The sequence below is a fragment of the Sciurus carolinensis genome, chromosome 4, assembly GCF_902686445.1.
Source record: "Sciurus carolinensis chromosome 4, mSciCar1.2, whole genome shotgun sequence".
Lineage (NCBI taxonomy): Eukaryota > Metazoa > Chordata > Mammalia > Rodentia > Sciuridae > Sciurus > Sciurus carolinensis.
The window spans coordinates 113,045,309-113,065,017 of NC_062216.1; the positions used below are offsets into that span (position 1 = coordinate 113,045,309).

General features: G+C 39.6%; 1 long non-coding RNA gene across 1 annotated transcript; it reads right to left on the reverse strand.

The window, feature by feature from the left end:
* Positions 1–226: 226 nt before the first annotated feature.
* Positions 227–19,653, reverse strand: LOC124982339 (uncharacterized). Its single transcript, XR_007108251.1, has 3 exons — positions 19,519–19,653; positions 2,823–2,957; positions 227–1,861 (listed from the first exon to the last, which is right to left on the reverse strand). It is a non-coding gene; the product is annotated as an uncharacterized LOC124982339 (long non-coding RNA).
* Positions 19,654–19,709: the final 56 nt, after the last annotated feature.

Genomic DNA, 19,709 nt, shown 5'->3' on the forward strand with positions numbered 1-19,709 from the left:
GAACCCAGTGCTTCACAATTGCCAGGCAAGCACTCTACCACTGAGCCACAACCCCTTCCTCGGATTTTTTTTAAAGTAAAAATATAAGAATACACAACAAAACTGTCATATATTATTCAGACATCCCATTCCTCAATAAATTGATGCATGAAAAATATCTGGATTCAAAGATGGTAGAGGTATGAGAGGGTGAAAAAAGAAAAAAAAAAAAAAAGGAGGAAAAGTCTCAATGGAAAATTGAATGATTGCTTCTGTTGGCTTTCAAAAATTTTCTCAGCTTCCCTTTTCCACAATAGGTGAGGTTGTCTGAAGTTTGATGTTAGCTCCAGTCCAGTTGGTACCAGACCTGTTGGGTGGGTGAGCTGACAGCAAGATGCCCTCACACCCTCTTACAGTCTTCCCACCCATTATAGTTGGCCCCTTCCATTCCTGCACACTTCAGGACTCACTGACCTGGAGAGAGCCCAGTTCTCCCCAGTTTCTTCAACCTGTGCTCTTCCCAGGAAACTGTTCCTAGTCTCCGGCTTTCCATAGGCTTGCCAGACCCAGATTGGCCCACATAAACTCAGCTGCAATCTGATGGACCTGGGCTTCAGCTTCCCCAGGCCTTGTCTTGCTGCTGTCCAAAGATCCCAATGCCCTTTCTACTAGCAGAGAGACCAACAGGGATGCACTCACAGAAAGGAGCAACCCTGCAAAGAGGCAGCCAGATGGCAGCCACTACCACACTGAACAGAAAGACCTCAGGTGCAACCAGACCTGCAGGTACCCCAGTATATCTCCAGGCCCTGGCCTGGATCCCTGAGATGGCAGCAGCCATGGCAGCAAACCTGCAGGCCCTGGCTGTTGTCCCAAAGTGGCAGCAGTCACATGTAACAAACCTGCAGGTACTGTGACAGTGGACTTCCAGGAAACAGCAGGGCAGCAGGCGATCCACTGGCGGTCTGCAGGCAGTCTGCAGGCTAATGCAATCAAAGGGTAGACGTCGGGTGGTGGGTGATGGGCAGGCAAGAGGCAGGCAAACTGGTAAATGGCAGATGATAGGTGGTAGTCAGTGAGGGATCCGAACTCAAAAAGCAGGTGATATGCTAGCAGATGGCCGGTGATTGCGGTGGATGAATAGGGTAAACAGCAGGGGGATGGGTAAGCATCCAAGACTGACTGGCAGAGAAACAGTATTTCCTGTTTGAATCCTGAGTTACAAAGTGACAAGGAATGCAGTCTCCCTCTAGTCCACCATCTTGGATCTCTTCATAATAGTGATTTTTGTTTTGTTTTGAGATGGAGTCTTACTATATTACCCAGGTTGGTCTCAAACTTGTGAATTCAAGCAATTCTCCTGCCTCAGCTTTCAGAGTAGTTGAAAGACTACAGGGGCATGCCACTGCACCTAGCCTAATAAATTCTTAATAAATATTAGCTGGGAATGTGGGAATTTAGTTGGAAAATTACCCAAAACAGCAACAGAGACAGGAACACCATTAACCTCTAAACTGTGTAGCAAAGGGTATTAATCCCAAGTATTCAAAACTGATTAATGAACAAGAGTCCTTGTAGAAGGCTTTCTGGAGGCAGTGTGGTTTTTGAAGAACCTTGAAAGTTGGACAAAGTTTATATAAGCAAAGAAAAGAAAGACTATCCCAAACCAGGCAAAGATCCATGGCTGAATGTTTTTGCCTGCCACCAACCATCACAAAAAAAATTCATGTTGAAGCCTAAGTGTTGGTGTTTGAAGGTGGAGTCTTTGGGCTATAATTCTGTCATTAGGGTGGAGACCTCATGAATGGGATTAATGTCCTTTTAAGAAGAGATGAGCTTCCTCTTTCTGTTCTCTGCCACGTGAGGATACAAGACAAGCAACCTGCAAACCAAGAAGCAGGTCCTCATCAGACATGGACTATCTAGTCTCCAGAACTATAAGATATAAATGTTTTTCAGCCATCCAATCTATGATCATCTGTACAGCAGAACTGACAAAGACATGAGATCAAGGTAGGAGAGAGCATAACTTGGCCAAGCTCTATGATGAGTCCATTCCTAGTTCCTTCCTGTACTGTTTACCCATGATTTGTCTATCAGCACAAGCACATGCTATTGTTTTATATATTCATTTCTCATTTACACATAGGCATACAATAAAAAACTAATCAGGTGAATTATTTTCTTATCCACTAAGAGCACCTAATCAACTATAGGTCTATAAATTCCTGAGTTCAAGGGTTGGTTTTTTTGTTTGTTTGTTTGTTTGGTACCGGAGAGTGAACCCAGGGTGCTTAACCACTGAGCCATATCTCCAGTCCTTTTATATTTATTTAGAGATAGGACTCACTGAGTTGCTTAGAGCCTCACTAAGTTGCTGAGGCAAGCTTTGAACTCAAGATCTTCCTGCCTCAGCCCTCCTGAGCTTCTGGGATTACAGGCATGTGCCACCACACCCAGCAGTGTTGGTTCTTTAGTTGCTTCTCAAACACACCCTGGCATTTAAAAAGTGTAGACTGGAAAGTGAGAAGGAAAAGAGGGAGAATTTTAGCATGCTACTGACAAATAAACCTGTCCTCATGCATAACCCCAAACTGTCTCCCAGCTGAGTCAAGGGTTGAGTTTGAGTTTGAAGTGCTATCTGCAAATCTCTAGCCCAATCCCACCATTTATTCTTTTGACTAACCTTCTCCATCCCAGGAAATGAGACTGATATCTTTAGTGGAGAAGGTTGGATTTACACAAGAACCCACCCACACTCACCCAGCAAACATCTTCATCAAACCAAAAAGGTACAGTTACAGGGTATAGGAGAAGAGGAAAACCAACATGTATAAAAATACCTTCTGCAGTTTATCATCTGATTAGCAGGATAAAATGAAGCAAGTACGTAACTAAATGGTGGTCCAGGTCAAGGAGATATCTTAGGAAGATGTCTTGAAGTCTGGTAGGCTCCTCCTGCAAAGGCTTGGGCTAGACTGAGAGGACAGGCACACTAGGTTAAGAAAATTGTGAGCAGCATGGGAAAGCTCTGGGTAGGACAGATGCTGGGGGTGACAGGCAGGTTTCAAGAAGGAAGTGGAGCTGGGCACAGTGGCACACATTTGTAATCCTAGAAGCTCGGGAGGCTGAGGCAGAAGGATTGCGAGTTCAAAGCCAGTCTCAGTAATTTTAGCAAGGCCCTGAGCAACTTAGCAAGACCCTATCTCAACATAAAAAATAAAAAGCTCTTGGGTTCAATATCTGGTACAAAAAAAAAAAAAAAAAGGAGGAAGTAGAAGACAGATTAAGCAATGCTTCTACCACTAGGGAGTGAGGCTTTGGAAAGAGATGGAGTGATGTGGTATGAGCCCCCCAATTTTTCTGGTACCAGAGATTAAACCCAAGGGTACTTAACCACTAGCCAAATCACTAGCCCTTTCTACTTTGAGACAGGATCTTCCTAAGTTGCTTAGGGTTTTGCTAAATTACCCAGACTAGCCTTGAATTTGCCATCCTCCTGCCTCAGCCTCCCAAGTCACTGGGATTATAGGTATGATACACATGCCTGGCAGGAACCCCTCTTTAAGATTAATCCAGGCTTATGTGCTGGATGGATGGGGGGAGATGAACTTGAGTGGGGACAACTCGTAAAGCAATCCAGAGATGAAGAGAGTCACACCAGAGCAGAGCATGGGTCAGGAGGCGAACAGAGGGATAAGAGAGATGGGCAACAAACCCTACTACCCTTCTCCCTTGCATGCCAAGCTCCAGCCACAGTGGTTTCCTCACTGACCTCACACATACCAGGCATGCTTCCACTTCTGCCCCAGAAATCTGTAGGCCTCACTCCCTTCTCCCTAGTACCTTCATCTCTATTCAAGTCTCCTTGTCATCTGGACCACCCATATGAAAGAGCACCCTTCCCTTCCCATTCATTTTTTTTTTTTTTTTGTCAGTGTTGAGGATTGAACCACGGCCTCCTCAAGCATGACAGACATGTGCTCTACCACTGGAGCCACACCTCCAGCACATCTCTCGTTTTACATTTCCCATGGTACTTATTACCACTGACCTAGCAGATTTTGTTATTGTTGTCTGGTCCATACCCAAAACAATGTAGTTCCATAGAACCCAGATTTTTTTTAGTTCACACATTATATCCCCTGTCCCTTACCAAGTACTTCGAGGGAATTCAATGAATAATTGGCTTGGTGTTGGGTAGGGAAAATAACATGACACCAAGGGTCTGAGACTGGGACTTTGAAGATAGCAGTACCATTAACAGAATAGGAAAGCTGAGATAAAAGCATGAATTTGTTCAACTTGAGATGCTGAATTTGAGATGTGTGAGAGGGATGAATTGAAATTCAGGAGAGACCTGTGAGAGCAGTGGAAGAAAGAATCCAAATCCCCAAAGAGTAAAAAGACTGGGGTAAAAAATAGTTTAATCAGAGTAGTACAATGGCATGTCAAGGTTCAAAAGGGTAACAACACAAAGCCATAAATGGGAAAATAAATTGCTAGGTCAGTGTTGAGGGCCGTCTTGGACAAGATGGCGCCTGGCAATGAGCCAAAGGGCACTGGGTACCAAAATAAGGAAGTACCATAAAGGTTGCTTGCCTACTAGTTCCTTGAGACTTATGACGTGTTGACGCCAGGCTCAAGGATTGGCTATCTAATAATCATGCCGCGCGTGGACAGCTCGTGACCCATATAGTGCTATGCTGACATTCCTCTGCATGCTCTCCTGTGTGAGAGAAAGCTTTGCTATAATTGGCTGATAAGCTAGGAGCCTGGGGGAGGAGAGAAGGAGAGGGAAGAAGAAGGGAGATAGTAGAAGAACAAAGGAGGCAGAAAAACAGGAAGGATGCAATAAATCTGGTCAACTAAAGATTGGTGGTGTCTCCTTTCTCTGCGCTGGTTCCGCTGGATGGAACAGGTCAGAAACTGAAAAATGTTAATTGTTGAATATGAAATGGGTTAAGGAGATTGGGGTCAAGTCATGAAAAGAATCCATAGGTTCCTAACAGTTTGTGCTGGCTGTGGGGTAGGACTGGTAGGTTGAGTATGCAAGAGCCAGGTTGTTGTTGCAAGCCTGTAATCCAAACAGCTCAGGAAGCTGAGGCAGGAGGATTCACAGTCAAAGTCAGCCTCAGTATTTAATGAGGCTGTGAGCAACTTAGTGAGAACTTGCCTCAAAAAAAAAAAAAAAAAAAAAAAAAAAAGCAGGAGTGGGGTGGGGATTGGTTTAGCAGTTAGGCACCCCTGGGTTTAACCTGGGTATTCAAAAAAAGTATGCAGGACGAGCACTCCAGGACCTTGCTCAACTCCTGAACCCAGTCCTTGCCTGAGTTTTTAATTCTTGCTTTAGTTAAGAATATACATCTTTAAAGTCTGACACAGTGGCACACACCTGTAATCCCTAATCCCAGCTGCTCAGGAGGCTGTGGCAGGAGGATTGAAAGTTCAAAGCCAGCCTCAGGAAAAGCAAGGCGCTGAGCAACTCAGTGAGACCCTGTCTCTAAATAAAATACAAAATAAGGTTGGGAATGGGGCTCACTGGCAGAGTGCTCCTGAGTTCAATCTCTGGTACTTCCCCCCGAAAAAAAAAGACTATACATCTTTTAACTTTTACAGCCTACTCAGTTAATATAGTGCCTCTTTATATAGGATGTGGAAACCTTACACCCATTAGAGGTCCATTTACCACCCATGCCTTGCTGTTTTTTATGCTGTAGTTGCAGTGTATGTATTACATCTAAATATATTGCCGGGCTGGGGTTGTGGCTCAGTGGTAGTGCATTCACCTAGTATTCTTGAAGTCCTGAGTTCGATCCTCAGCACCACATAAAAATAAAGGTATTGTGTCCACATGTAACTAAAAAACTTACTAAAAAATACCTACAAAATTCCAAGACAATGTTCTAATATTTGCTTTTAATAGATGTGTTTTTAAAGAAATTAATAGAAAAAAAACCTTTTTATTTATTTACCTAGTGATTTACTATTTCTGATACTGCCCTTCCTTGCTGAAGATCTGAGTTTCTTTCTGGACTCATTTCCCCTCAGCTTGAACAACTTCCTTTAGCTTTGGCTGTAATATAATTCTACTGGAAAAGAGTTCTTCATTGTCTAGTATCTGAAAATGTGTTTGCCTTCATTTCCAAAAACAGCTTTGAGCTGTAATTCACACAATTCAGGCTGGGCACAGTGGCACACACGTGTAATCCCAGCAGCTCAAGAGGCTGAAGCTGGAGTATTGTATGCTGGAGGCCAGAATCAGCAATTTAAGGAGACCCTCAGTGACCTAGAGACACTATGTCTCCAAAGAGGAAAAAACAAAACAACAACAACCACACCCCCCAGGACTGTGAGGTGTAGTTCAGTGGAAAAGCACCCATGGGTTCAATCCCCAGGGTAAAGAAGGAATGAAATGGTCGCTGGTGAGCTAGGGTTGGTGGACCCAGCAGGAGTGAAGGTTTTGAGGGTAGGCTCTGTCCTGCACCTCTTTCCTGGTGCTTTCAAGCTGCTGGCAGATGCATCCTGGCCACGCTCGGGAATCCCAGGCAGGTGCATGGCTTGCCTTCCGCCCTGAGCTGGCCTTTCAAAGGACTGGGCCCCTGGTGCACTCCACCTGGTACTCACATTTAGGAGCTTAAGCCGGGGACGATGGTGTGCATTGTCCTTGTATCGTCATTCCAGTTCTGCTCTGGATCTACAAAAAAATTCCTGGAGCTGGACCATATACCAAATGACTTCCCCCTTTGCATTTGGATATGGCTAGAAACCTGTACAAGAATCCAATTTAAAAACAAAGGTAGAGATCCAAGATGGAGGACTAGAGGGAGGCTGCTTTTCCTTGTCACTCCATAACTCGGGTTTCAAGCAGAGGATATCTATTTCTCTGTGAGGCAGTCTTTGCTGCTTATCAATCCCCTGATGTTTACCCCATTTGTCCACCTCAGTCACCCACAGTCTGCCCAGCATATCAACTACTTTTGAGTGCAGACTGCTCACTGACTGGTGCCTATTATCTGTCATTTGCCTGCCTCTTGCCTGCTCATTGCTTGCCTTTCACCTACCATCACCCACCGCCCGAGGTCCACCTGCTGATCATACCGCCGGTAGCCAGTAGACCAACTGCAAACTGCTAGCAGATCGCCAGCTGCCTGATGTTGCCTGGAAGTCCACTGTCACAGTACCCGCAGGTTTGGTTACATGTGGCTGCTGCCATTTTGAGACAACAGAAGGACCTGCAGGACCCCCAGCCCGACTGATCGCACCCCACCTCCAGGACCCCTCAACCAGACCAACCATACCCTGCCTCCAGCACCCCTGCCTGAACAACCACACCCGGCATTCAGGACCCCCAGCCCGACCACACCCACAGCCCCGAGCTGCAGTTCCCCATTTGCCAACATGTATGGAAGCCATACAGTCATCTTGGATTATCCTGGAAGCAGAAGCTCCCATCTTTATGTGGGGCAAATTCCAACCTGAGACACCTGCTGGAGACTGGAAGCTCATTGTCAGGTATCTCTCATACATCAGGCTACTGAAGACTGGAAGGTTTGAATAGTATATGACTGTTATAGTGTAGGTTTTTTTTTCTTTTTTCCTTTTTGAAAAATTTTAGTTATTTATTTATTTTCTTGTTCTATTTTCCTTTTATTTACCTGTTTCCTCAGAGTTTCTTTCTCCCTTTTCTCATGCTAACAACCAACTTCTTTGATTACACTTTTAGTCTTTCTACAATCCAGAACTTCTATATACTCTTTTCTTATCCCATTAACAGTTACATCCTACACCCCTCCCCATCCTCTTGTACTGCATTAGAAACTGCAGAACTTTTGGCAGGTCTATTTGTTATACTGTACATAATAATTGAACTCATCCTCTCTGTTTATTATGACAATATTGTTAATGTCTTCATAGGGGCTATTTGGTTTAGGGCTGTATATCGTCTGTATTGGGTGCTAATATTGATCTCCCCCTTAAAGAAAAGGTTTTGGAAACCTATAGGGTCACTATAAGCCTCTAGGGGGGAATTGCAATACCCCAGATCTGTAGTGCTAGAGGGGAAGGTACATGAACAACATGAAAAACAAGGGAAGAAAATGTTCCAAACAAACCTAGATTCTATATTAATAGAATCCAGTGACAGCATGATAGAAGAAATGTCAGAAAAGGAGTTTGGAATATGCATAATTAAAATGATTGGTGAAGCAAAGAATGAGATAAGAGAGCAAATGCAGGCAATGGAATGATCACTCCAAAAAGCAGTTGAAAGAGCAACTGGAGGAAGCAAAAGATCATTTCAACAAAGAGAGATTCTCAACAAAACAAACAAAAAAAAAAAACCAGAAATCCTTGAAATGAAGGAAACAATAAACCAAATAAAAAACTCAATGGAAATCATCACCAATAGACTAGATCACTTGGAAGACAGAACCTCAGACAATGAAGACAAAATATTTAATCTTGAAGACAAAATATTTAATCTTGAAGACAAAATATTTAATCTTGAAAACCAAAGTTGACCAACAGAGAAGATGGTAAGAATTAGGAACAGAAACCTCCAAGAACTATTAATACCACAAAAAGACCAAATTTAGAATTATCGGGATTAAGGAAGGCACAGAGATACAAACCAAAGGAATGAATAACATATTCAATGAAATAATAGCAGAAAATTTCCCAACCTGAAAAATGAAATAGATAATCAAATACAAGAGGTTTATAGAACACCAAATGCACAAAATTACAACAAATTCACACCAAGGCACATCATAATGAAAAAATGCTAACATACAAATAAAGATAGAATTTTGAAGGCTCCGAGAGCAAAGCATGGATTATATATAGAGGTAAACAAATAATGATATTGGCAGATTTCTTGGCCCAGACCCTAAAAGCTAGAAAGGCTTGGAACAATATATTTCAAGCTCTGAAAAAAACATGGTTGCCAACCAAGAATCTTATACCCAGCAAAATTAACCTTCAGATTTGAAGACAAAACAAAATCCTTCCATGATAAACGAAAGTTAAAAGAACTTACAAATAGAAAGCCTGCACTACAGAACATTCTCAGCAAAATATTCCATGAGGAGGAAATGAAAAACCATTTAGGTCAGCAAATGGAGGAACTACCTAAAAGGAAAAACAATCAAAGGAGAAACCAAGTCAAGTTAAAAACCAAAAAATAAGTCAAAATGACTGGGAATACCAATCATATCTCAATAATAACCCTGATGTTAATGGCCTAACTCATCAATCAAAAGACAAAGACTGGCAGATTAGATTAAAAAGAAAGACCCAACAATATGCTGCCTTCAAGAAACTCATCTCATAGAAAAGGACATCCACAGACTAAAGGTGAAAGGATGGGGAAAAATCTACCATGCACATGGACTCAGTAAAAAAGCAGGGGTTTTCATCCTTATATCAGATAAAGTGGACTCAAGCCAAAGTTAGTCAGAAGGGAATAAAGAAGGACATTTCATACTGCTTAAGGGAACCATAAATCAGGAAGACATAACGATTGTAAATATTTTTGCCCCAAACAATGGTATGTCCATGTACATCAAACAATTCTTCTCAATTCCAGGAATCAAAAAGACCACAACACAAAATTTTGGGTGACTTTAACACACCGCTGTCACTACTGGATAGATCTTCCAAACAAAACTAAACAAAGAAACCACAGAACTCAATAACACAATAACTTAGTCTTAACAGACATATATACAATATCCATCCATCAGTGAGCAAATACACTTTCTTCTCAGCAGCACATGGATCCTCAAAATAGATCATATGTTATGCCACAAAGCAGCCCTTAGTAAATGCAAAAAATAGAGACACTACCTTGTGTTCTATCAGATCATTATGGAGTGAAATTAGAAATCAATGACAAAATAAAACAGAAAGTACTCCAATATCTGGAGACTAATAATATGCTATTGAATGAAGCATGGATAACAGAAAACATTAAGGGACTTACAGGTAAATGAGAATGATGATAAAACATATCAAAATCTCTGGGACACCATGAAAGCAGTACTAAGAGGAAAATTCATTGCATGGAGCGCAGTCAAGAAAAGAATAAAAAAAAGTCAACAAACTAAATGACCTAACATTACATCTAAAAGCCCTAGAAAAAAAAGAACAGAACAACACCAAAAGTAGTAGAAGACAGGAATAATTAAAATCGAATCTGAAATCAATAAAATTTGAACAAAAGAAACAATTCAAAAAATTCACAAAACAAAAAGTTGGTTCTTTGAAAAAGTAAATGAAACAGATAAGCCCTTAGCCACACTAACAAAGAGAGAGAAAACTCAAATTACTAAAATTCATGATGAAAAAGGAATATCACAACAGATACCACTGAAATACATAACATAATTAGAAGCTACTTTGAAAATCTACATTCCAATAAAATAGAAAATATCGAAGACATCAACAAATTTCTAGAGATATATGATCCAAACTGAACCAGGAGGATATACACAATTTAAACAGATCAATTTCAAGCAGTGAAATAGAAGAAGCCATCAAAAGCCTATCAACCAAGAAAAGCCCAGGATCAGACGGATTCTCAGCCGGTTCTACAAGACCTTCAAAGAAGAACTTATACCAGTACTCCTCAAGGTATTTCATGAAATAGAAAAGGAGGGAACCCTTCCAAATTCATTCTATGAAGCGTAGTATCACTCTGATACCAAAACCAGATAAGATACATCAAAGAAAGAAAATTTTAGACCGATATCTCTGATGAATATAGACACAACAATCCTTAACAAAATTCTGGCAAATCACATACAAAAACATATTAAGAAAATAGTGCACCACGACCACATGGGGTTCATCCCAGGGATGCAAGGTTGGTTCAACATCCGGAAATCAATAAATGTAATTCATCACATCAATAGACTTAAGGTTAAGAATCATATGATTATTTCAATATATGCAGAGAAAGTGTTTGACAGAATATAACACCCCTTCATGCTCAAAAGACTGGAAAAACTAGGGATAATAGGAACATACCTCAACATTGTAAAGGCTATTTATGCTAAGCCCATGGCCAACATCATTCTTAATGGAAAAATAACTGAAAGAATTCCCTTTAAAAACTGGACAAGACAGGGATGCCCTCTTCACTACTTCTATTCAACATCATCCTTGAAATACTAGCCAGAGCAAGTAGACCAAAGAAATTAACGGGGTACAAATAGGAAAACAAGAACTCAAGCTGTCACTATTTGCTGATGACATGATTCTATATTTAGAGGATACAAAAAACTCCACCAGAAAACTTCTAGACCTAATAAATGACTTCAGCAAAATAGCAGGATATAAAATCAACATGCATAAATCTAAAGCATTTTTAGTCATAAGTGATGAATCATCTGAAACGAAAATGAGGAAAACAATTCTGTTCACGATAGCCTCAAAAAATAAAATAAAATACTTGGGAATCAATCTAACCAAAGAAGTGAAAGATCTCTACAATGAAAACTACAGAACACTAAAGAAAGAAATTGAAGAAGACCTTAGAAGATGGAAAGATCTTCCATGTTCTTGGATAGACAGAATTAGTATCATCAAAATGGTCATACTTCTAAAGGCCCTATATAGATTTAACACAATTCCAATTAAAATCCCAATGACAGGGCTGGGGTTGTGGCTCAGTGGTACAGCACATGTCTAGCACATGTGAAGCACTGGGTTCAATCCACAGCACCACATATAATTAAAAAAAAGGTACGGTATCCATATACAACTAAAATTTTTTTAAATCCCAATGACATTTCTCATAGGAATAGAGAAAGCAATCACGAAATTCATCTGGAAGAACAAAAGACCCAGAATAACCAAAGCAATCCTGGGCAGGAAGAGTGATGCAGGAGGTAGCACAATACCAGACCTTAAACTCTATTATAGAGCAATAGTAACAAAACAGCATGGTATCAGCACCAAAATAGGTAGACCAAAGGTACAGGATAGAAGACATGGAGACATACCCACATAAGTACAGTTATCTCATACTAGACAAAGGTGCCAAAAACATACAATGGAGAAAAGATAGCCTCTTCAACAAATGATGCTGGCAAAACTGGAAATCCATATGAGTAAAATGAAATTAAGCCCCTATCTCTCCCCCTGTACAAAACTCAACACAAAATGGATCAAGGATATAGGAATTAGACCTGACACCCTTCACCAAGTAGAAGAAAAAGTAGGCCTGAATCTCCATCACATTGGCTTAGGACCAGACTTCCTAAACAAGACCCACTTCCCACAGCTCAAGAAATAAAAGCAAGAATCAATAAATGGGATAGATTCAAACTAAAAAGCTTTTACTCAGCACAGGAAACAATCAATAATGTGAAAAGAGAGCCTATGAAGTGGGAGGAAATCTTTTCCACACACACTTCAGACAGAGCACTCATCTCCAAAATTTATAAAGAACTTAAAAAAACTTCACACCAAAAATACAAAGAACCCAATCAATAAATGGGCTAAGGAAATGGGCAGACACTTCACAGAAGAAGATATACAGGTGATCAACAAATATATGAAAAGTGCTCATCACCTCTAGTAATTAGAGAAATGCAAATTAAAACCACCCTAAGATTTCAACTAACTTCAATTAGAATGGCTATTATCAAGAACACAAGCAATAATAATTGTTGGTGTGGATATAGGGGGAAAAGGCACACTCATACATTGCTGGTAGAGTTGCAAATTGGTGCAGCCACTCTGGAAAGTAGTATGGAGATTCCTCAAAAGACTTGGAAAGGACCCACCATTTGACCCAGCTATCTCACTCCTTGGTTTATATCTAAAGGACTTAAAATCAGCATACTACAGTGATGCAGTCAAATCAATGTTCGTAGCTGCTAAATTCACAATATCTAGATTGTGGAACCAATCGAGATGCCCTTCAATTGACGAATGGATAAAGAAACTGTGGTATATATACACAATGGAATATTACTCAGCCATAAAGAATAATAAAATTATGGCATTCACCATAAATGGATGGATGGAGTAAATGGTAAATGGATGGAGTTGGAGAATATCATGCTAAGTGAAATAGGCCAAGCCCCAAAAACCAAAGGCCAAATGTTTTCTCTGATAAGTAGATGACGATACATAACAAGGGGTGGTGGTGGCAGGGGGAAGAGAAGAATGAAGGAACTTTGGATGGTGTAGAGGAAAATGGAGTGGGAGGGAGTGGGGAAAGGAAAGATAGTAGAATGAGACAGATAGTATTACCCTATGAATATGTATGATTACATGAATGTGTGTCTACATTGTGTACAACCATAGAAATGAAAAGTTACACCCCATTTGTGTACAATGAATCAAAATGCAGTCTGTAAAAATAAAAATGAAAAAAAAAAAAAAAAGGCAAAGTGGACTTAACAGTGCAGACAGAAATAGATTGTCAACAACAGGGCCACAGGAATCTATGATAAAAAGGAGAACTAATGCAATTTTCCCAAAGCATCTCAACTGTTTTAAAAATGGGTCTGATTATACAAAGCACTTTCTTTGTAATTACCTCTGACCTTTTTCTCTGAAGATAGAAATTTATTTACCTGAAACTTACCAGGAAATATGTGGTATTTGTATTTAAAATGTAGTTAGTTATATTTAACAACCACATCCCTAGGCTCTATTTCATTGCAGCAGCTTTCATTTCTATTATTGCCATTTTAATAATATGAATAAATAGGCATATCCCAATAAACATTCAATACTTAAAAAAGTCCTTGGGCTTCTAGCACTTATTCAAATAAATCTGACTGCTGTTTGCTCTAATTCTATGTGTCCTTCTAATTTGAGTGGAGCAAATTTTATTGTGGAATAGTACAGATGATAATGATGTGAAACAGAGAAAAGTGCCAAGCACAGCAGTGTACACCTGTAATCCCAGCTACTCAAGAGGCTGAGGCAGGAGGATCGCTAGTTCAAAGCCAGTCTCAGCAATTTAACAAAGCCCCAAGCAACTTAGTGAGACCCTGTCTCAAAATAAAATATAATAAAGGGGTGGGGATATGACTCAGCAGTTAAACACCCCTGGTTCAATCGCTGGTACCAAATAAATAAATAAATAAATAAAGGCAAGGTAAAAGATTGTCCCCTAAGGCCTCTAGAAGAAACACAGTCCTGTAGACATGTTGATTTTAGCTCAGTGAGACCCATGTCAGATTTCTAACCTCCAGAAATGTATGAGAATAAATCTGATTATTGTAATCCTCTAAGTCTGCACTTATTTGTTGTTATAGCAAGAAAAATACACCCTTCAAAATGTTGATGTTGATATTTTTATTTCAGCCAGCAACTAATTGATTAGATTCAGACTGCACACGCACTCTCATTTGTGGTAGACAGAATGATTTGTAGCCTGTTCCATGCAGGCATAGCCCAAAGACCAGACAGTAACTTGGGCAGAAACCACACACAGAATTCTGAATCTCTTCTTTTCAATATTCTCCCCTTATCTTCAATAGCTAAGACTTCCCTGGGCAATTCCTTCCTGAGGACAGAAATAGGGTAGGTTTTCTAGCAAAACTTAAAGCCACCAACCTCTGCTCTTACCTGTGCATTCCCCACAGCTCTCAGATACCTGTGTTTGTTTTTGTTTTTTTGTTTTGGTCCAGAATTTGTTTATTGGATAGTTGATCTATTGAGAACTTATTACCATACCAGAAATAGGACCCATCCCTATTATCTAAATAATAATTAAATTATTAATTTAATTATTAAGGGGTTCTCTACCACTGAGTTACATCCCCAGCCCTTTTAATTTTTTTATTTTGTGAAGGATCTTACAAGTTGCTGAAGGCTTCACTAAATTGCCTAGGCTGGCCTCCCACTTGTCATCATCCTGAGTAACTGGGATTACAAGCCTGCACCACTTCACCTGGCAAGAAATATACATTGATATATTTTGTTTGGCTAGTGAGGAGATAAAAGGAGAAAACGATAATATTTGATTAGTTACCCAAGCTTAACAAAACAAATAACTGTCACATAAACCATATTCCATGATTAACAGATTAACTTAGTCCTGGTTACATGAGAACCATCTGTTAGCTTTACTAGGAAAAAGATCATAATATCCACAATTTGCATCACAGACTCATAAAATAACAAAAAATTAGAAATCATCTAGTTTAATGTTCTCATTTTACATATTAAAATTCTAAGACTCAGAGATAAAAAAAGAATGCTCTAAAATTTATTGGTTAATGTAACTGAAATGTAATTGTTTTTTCAGTACTGGTGATTGAACTCAGGGATGCTCCACCACAGCCCTTTTTATTTTTTATTTGAGACAGGGTCTTGCTAAACTGAAGAGGCTGGCCTTGAACCTGTGATTCTCCTGCCTCACCCACCAAAGCTGCCTAGTAAGATTTAGTGTTTAAAGCTGCCAGGTATAAAACAAGGTATTATTAAAAGAAAATCTGGACAATTTCAGACAAGTGATTGTAAGAACATAAAATACTAATTAAGCAAACTAGCTTATTAAATTCAGAATGTGCAAATTTACATTCATTTGCTTATTTACTTTGTTTTTAACTTAGTTTCTTGGCTTCAAGTTGTCTAAAGGAACAAATTTTTTTTTTGCTTTATTCCTATTAAAGAGGCCACTATAGTGTTATATTACCAATATTATTGAGGCATAATTGACGAACAAAAATTATACATATTTAAAGTATACAATCTGGGGTGGGTACTGAGGATTGAATCCAAGGATGCTTTACCACTGAACTACATCTCCAGTCCTTTTTAATTTTTATTATTATTTTTTTAGACAGGGTCTCCCTAAGTTTCTTAGGGTCTCCCTATGTTTCTGAGACTGGTTTGAACTTTTGATCCTTCTGCCTCACATCCTGAATCGTTGGGACTCCAGGCATGTGCCATCACACCCAATCTGATGTTTTGATAGGCATATACATTATGAAACATTATCACAATCAACTAATCCATCCATCACCTCACATAGGAACCTGTTTTTCACTTTTGCAGTGCTGGAGAGCAAACCAGATACTCATATTTACCAAGTATGTGTGTGTTGTGCGCAAATACTTAAAAATCTCTCTCAGTAGGATTCGAGGACACAATCAGTATTATTAACTATTGTTATTATGCTGTACATTAGGTCTCTAGAACTTATTTATCTTACAACATAAACTTGTACCATTTGACCTTCATCTCTCCATTTTCCCCACCTTTCATCCCCTGGCAATTACCTTTCTACCCTTAGTGTTTATGAGCAAAATTTAGATTTCACATATAAGTGAGACACTCAGTATTTGTCTTCTGTATCTGGCTTATTTCACCTGGCAAAATGCTCTCCAGGTTCATCCTTATCATAAATGACATGATTCCCTTTGTTCTTAAAGGCTGCATAATATTATAATGTGGGTATGTGGATACATACACCTTTTACTCTTTTCACTCATCTGTCAATGAACACTTAGGTTATTGCTATACCTTGATGCCAATGGCACATTTTCCAGTTCAATTAGCACCAAACAAATCCAAGTAAGTTAATATGCACTACGACAAGCTCTTGAAAATCCCCTCAATGAATGCACCACGTCTTGAAAGTCTGGTTTTCACCCTGACTTTTAGCATCAACAAATGAGTGAGCACCAGCAAAGTTCCAGATGCTAATGCACAGAAAGCACAAAGCTAAATCAACAGGGATCCTGAGCTTTAAGCTAGTGATAGGTAAGACAATTCAAGGAGGACGGTGACAAAAGGTCCAGGCAACAGTCCTAGTGTTGAGAAGGGGAAAAAATTCCTGGAAAAGATGACATTGGAAGAGTCCTTAAAGGATAGATTTTTGTTGTTGTTGACTCATTCAGCAGTGAAGGAAGAAAGACTATTCCAGGCAGAGAGAAAAGAAAGCACAGTGTACACAGTTAGAACATAAGTGGACAAGGGAGGATAGAAGGGAATAAATTTGAACCAGCAATTTGGAGCCAGAGTATACACAGCCTCAAATGTCTGTCTAGGCCATGTAAACTCTTAGAATGTTTGTCAGCAAGAGAACATCTGCTTTAGCAAAATAATGTGACAACCATATACTACATGGATTGAATTAGAGAAAGTCTGTAAGCAGAAAGCCTGGTTGGGAGGTGACTGCAGAGATCAAGGTGAGAAATGCCAAGGAAAACGAAGAAGATACAGATTTAAGACACTGCAAATATCAAGTCTTGGCAAGTAATTTTCAATAATCAATTTCTGATCCTCAGAAAATTATAAGATAATAAGTGTTGTTTTTTGTTTTATGCCAATAAGTTTTGGAGTAATATTTTATATTGCAACAGATAAATAACACAGTTTATTTCCTCTGGATTTCTTCAGAACAAATGGTACAACTTGGTTGTCACAGACTCATTTTGCAAGTTTTACAGTTTTCTTTTTTTGGTGTTGGGGATTGAACCCAAAGGTGATTAAACACTGAACCACATCCGCAGCCCTTTTAAAAAAAATATGCATTTCATTACTCCGCTAGAGAGGTTAGCTGAGTTGCTAAGTGCCTCTCTAAGTTGCTAAGACTGACTTTGAATTTGCGATCCTCCAGCATCAGCCTCCAAAGCTGCTGGGATGCACCACCACACCCAGCCAGCATTCTTTATTTTTAAAGTAATCTCTGGGAAACAGGAAAAACTTGGATCTGACAGACGGCTATGCCTCTGTAGCTCTACTGCTTGCTGGCTGTGTGCCCCTTGTCAAGAACTTAGTGTTTGAGTCTCAAGATCATAATCTAAAAACAAGACCAATAATATCAACATTGTAGGGCCACTGTGAGGACTAAATAAGTTAATGCATTAAGTGTTTGGCAAAACACTGGAACACTTTAGATACAGCAATAACAGAACATCTCTTCCTACCCCATACATGCCTATCTTGTTTGGCTTCTCTCTCAACTTTCTGAAACCTATGGTCTCTGATTGTCAACTTAATTCTTATTGCAGTCATCTTTTTTTAAAATGTTTTTTAGTTGACAGACTTCCCTCCCCTCCCTTCCTTTCTTTCTTTTTATGTGGTGCTGAGAATTCAACTCAGTGCCTCATGTGCTAGGCAAGCATTCTACCACTGAGCTACAACTCCAGACCCTTGTCTTTTTAATTCCAGGGTAGCATTCTATTTTATTGGTCCAAACCAGAAAAAATTCAAAATCTCAGGTCTCACCCAGTCTCACTGGATTGGAATCTGAGTTTCAACCAATTCTCCAGGTGATTTATAAGCACATTAAAATCTAAGCAGCAATGAACTAGTAGGTATCTCAAACTTAATAGGGTCAAAAACCTCTTCAAACTGCTCCACCCCAGGCTTTGCCATTTAAATAAATAGCATCACCCATGTGTTCATGCTAAGAACTTGGGAGTTATCTTTGATAATTAGTTATCTAGGCAAAAGCGCCTGAAGCCCATGTAATCATGTGATCTACCAGCAACCTTTTAACTGTTTTTTATCTTCCATTATTGCACCCGTATAACTCACTCACCAGTCAGTAACCTGAGTAAACTTTTTATTTCCATTAAGATGACTTAAAGTACACAAATCTTAATCATACAATCTGACTGTTACTAGAGGTATTCATATAACTACTACTTGCATCAAGACACCAAGTAATCCTTTGTAAAATTTTACCTCAAATCATGACATTTCCCTGCTTAGAATCATTCCATGCGTTCCCAATCCGCTTGGAATAAAATCCAAACTCCCGAACCTGGACTACAAATTCTCATATGATCCAATCCCTACTATCAAATTTCCTTTCGTCTCCTCTCCCTTACCATACTATCTGACTTTAAACTTCTCATCTTGCAAAGATGTTCCTGCTTTGGAGCCTTTCATCCAGCTCTGCATCCTGAGTTGTCTTCTCCTAAAGTTCAGTTTGAAGGCATTCCCCCGGCTGGCAGCTTGTTAGCTATTTTGCAGTACTGGGCTTAAACCCAGAGGCGCTCTATCACTGGGCTACATCTCCAGCCTTTTTCGTTTCATTTTAAGAAAGGCTCTCGCTAAATTGCCCAGGCAGGCCTCACCCTCCCCAGTCACTGGGATTACCAGTGTGCACCACCATGCCAGGTTGGCAGTTTATAATTTAAATCTGTCTTAATTTCACTTCTTCAGAGGCCTTCCATGACCAGGTAATCTGAAGCTGAACTAAACTACCTTTTATTATACCCCATTAATTACCTTCAGAGTGCTTATTATTCCAATATTTTATTAGTCGCTTACTGCCTGTCTTTCCCTTACTAGAATATAGCCTCCTCTGGGGCAGCTGCTGTTGTTATGCCCATAAGTCTATTACGGCGTGGCACGTGGCTGATGCTCAACAAACATTTTCACTAAATGAAATACCAATATATGACAAAATAGAGCATTAGTTAGAGGAAACAAGGCTAACAGCTCTAAACCTAGCCAAAACAAAACACACACAAATAAACAAAAAAAAAAAAAACTGGAGGATTAAACAAGGCAAAAAACCTATGGCAATTAGTGTTCAATATTTGTTACCTTATTTTTTCCTTCTAAACACGTCTAATTAAAATCATCTTTACACGGGATGTTGGTCTCCTTTTGTCTTTACATAAAGTGACTTAAAAAGAATTCAGAATTTTCCCGTTCAGAAAATCAATTGTGGCACACCCATTCTAGATTCCGGCCCGCCTCTATTCCATGGAACCAGAAACCCAACCCCGCCCTTT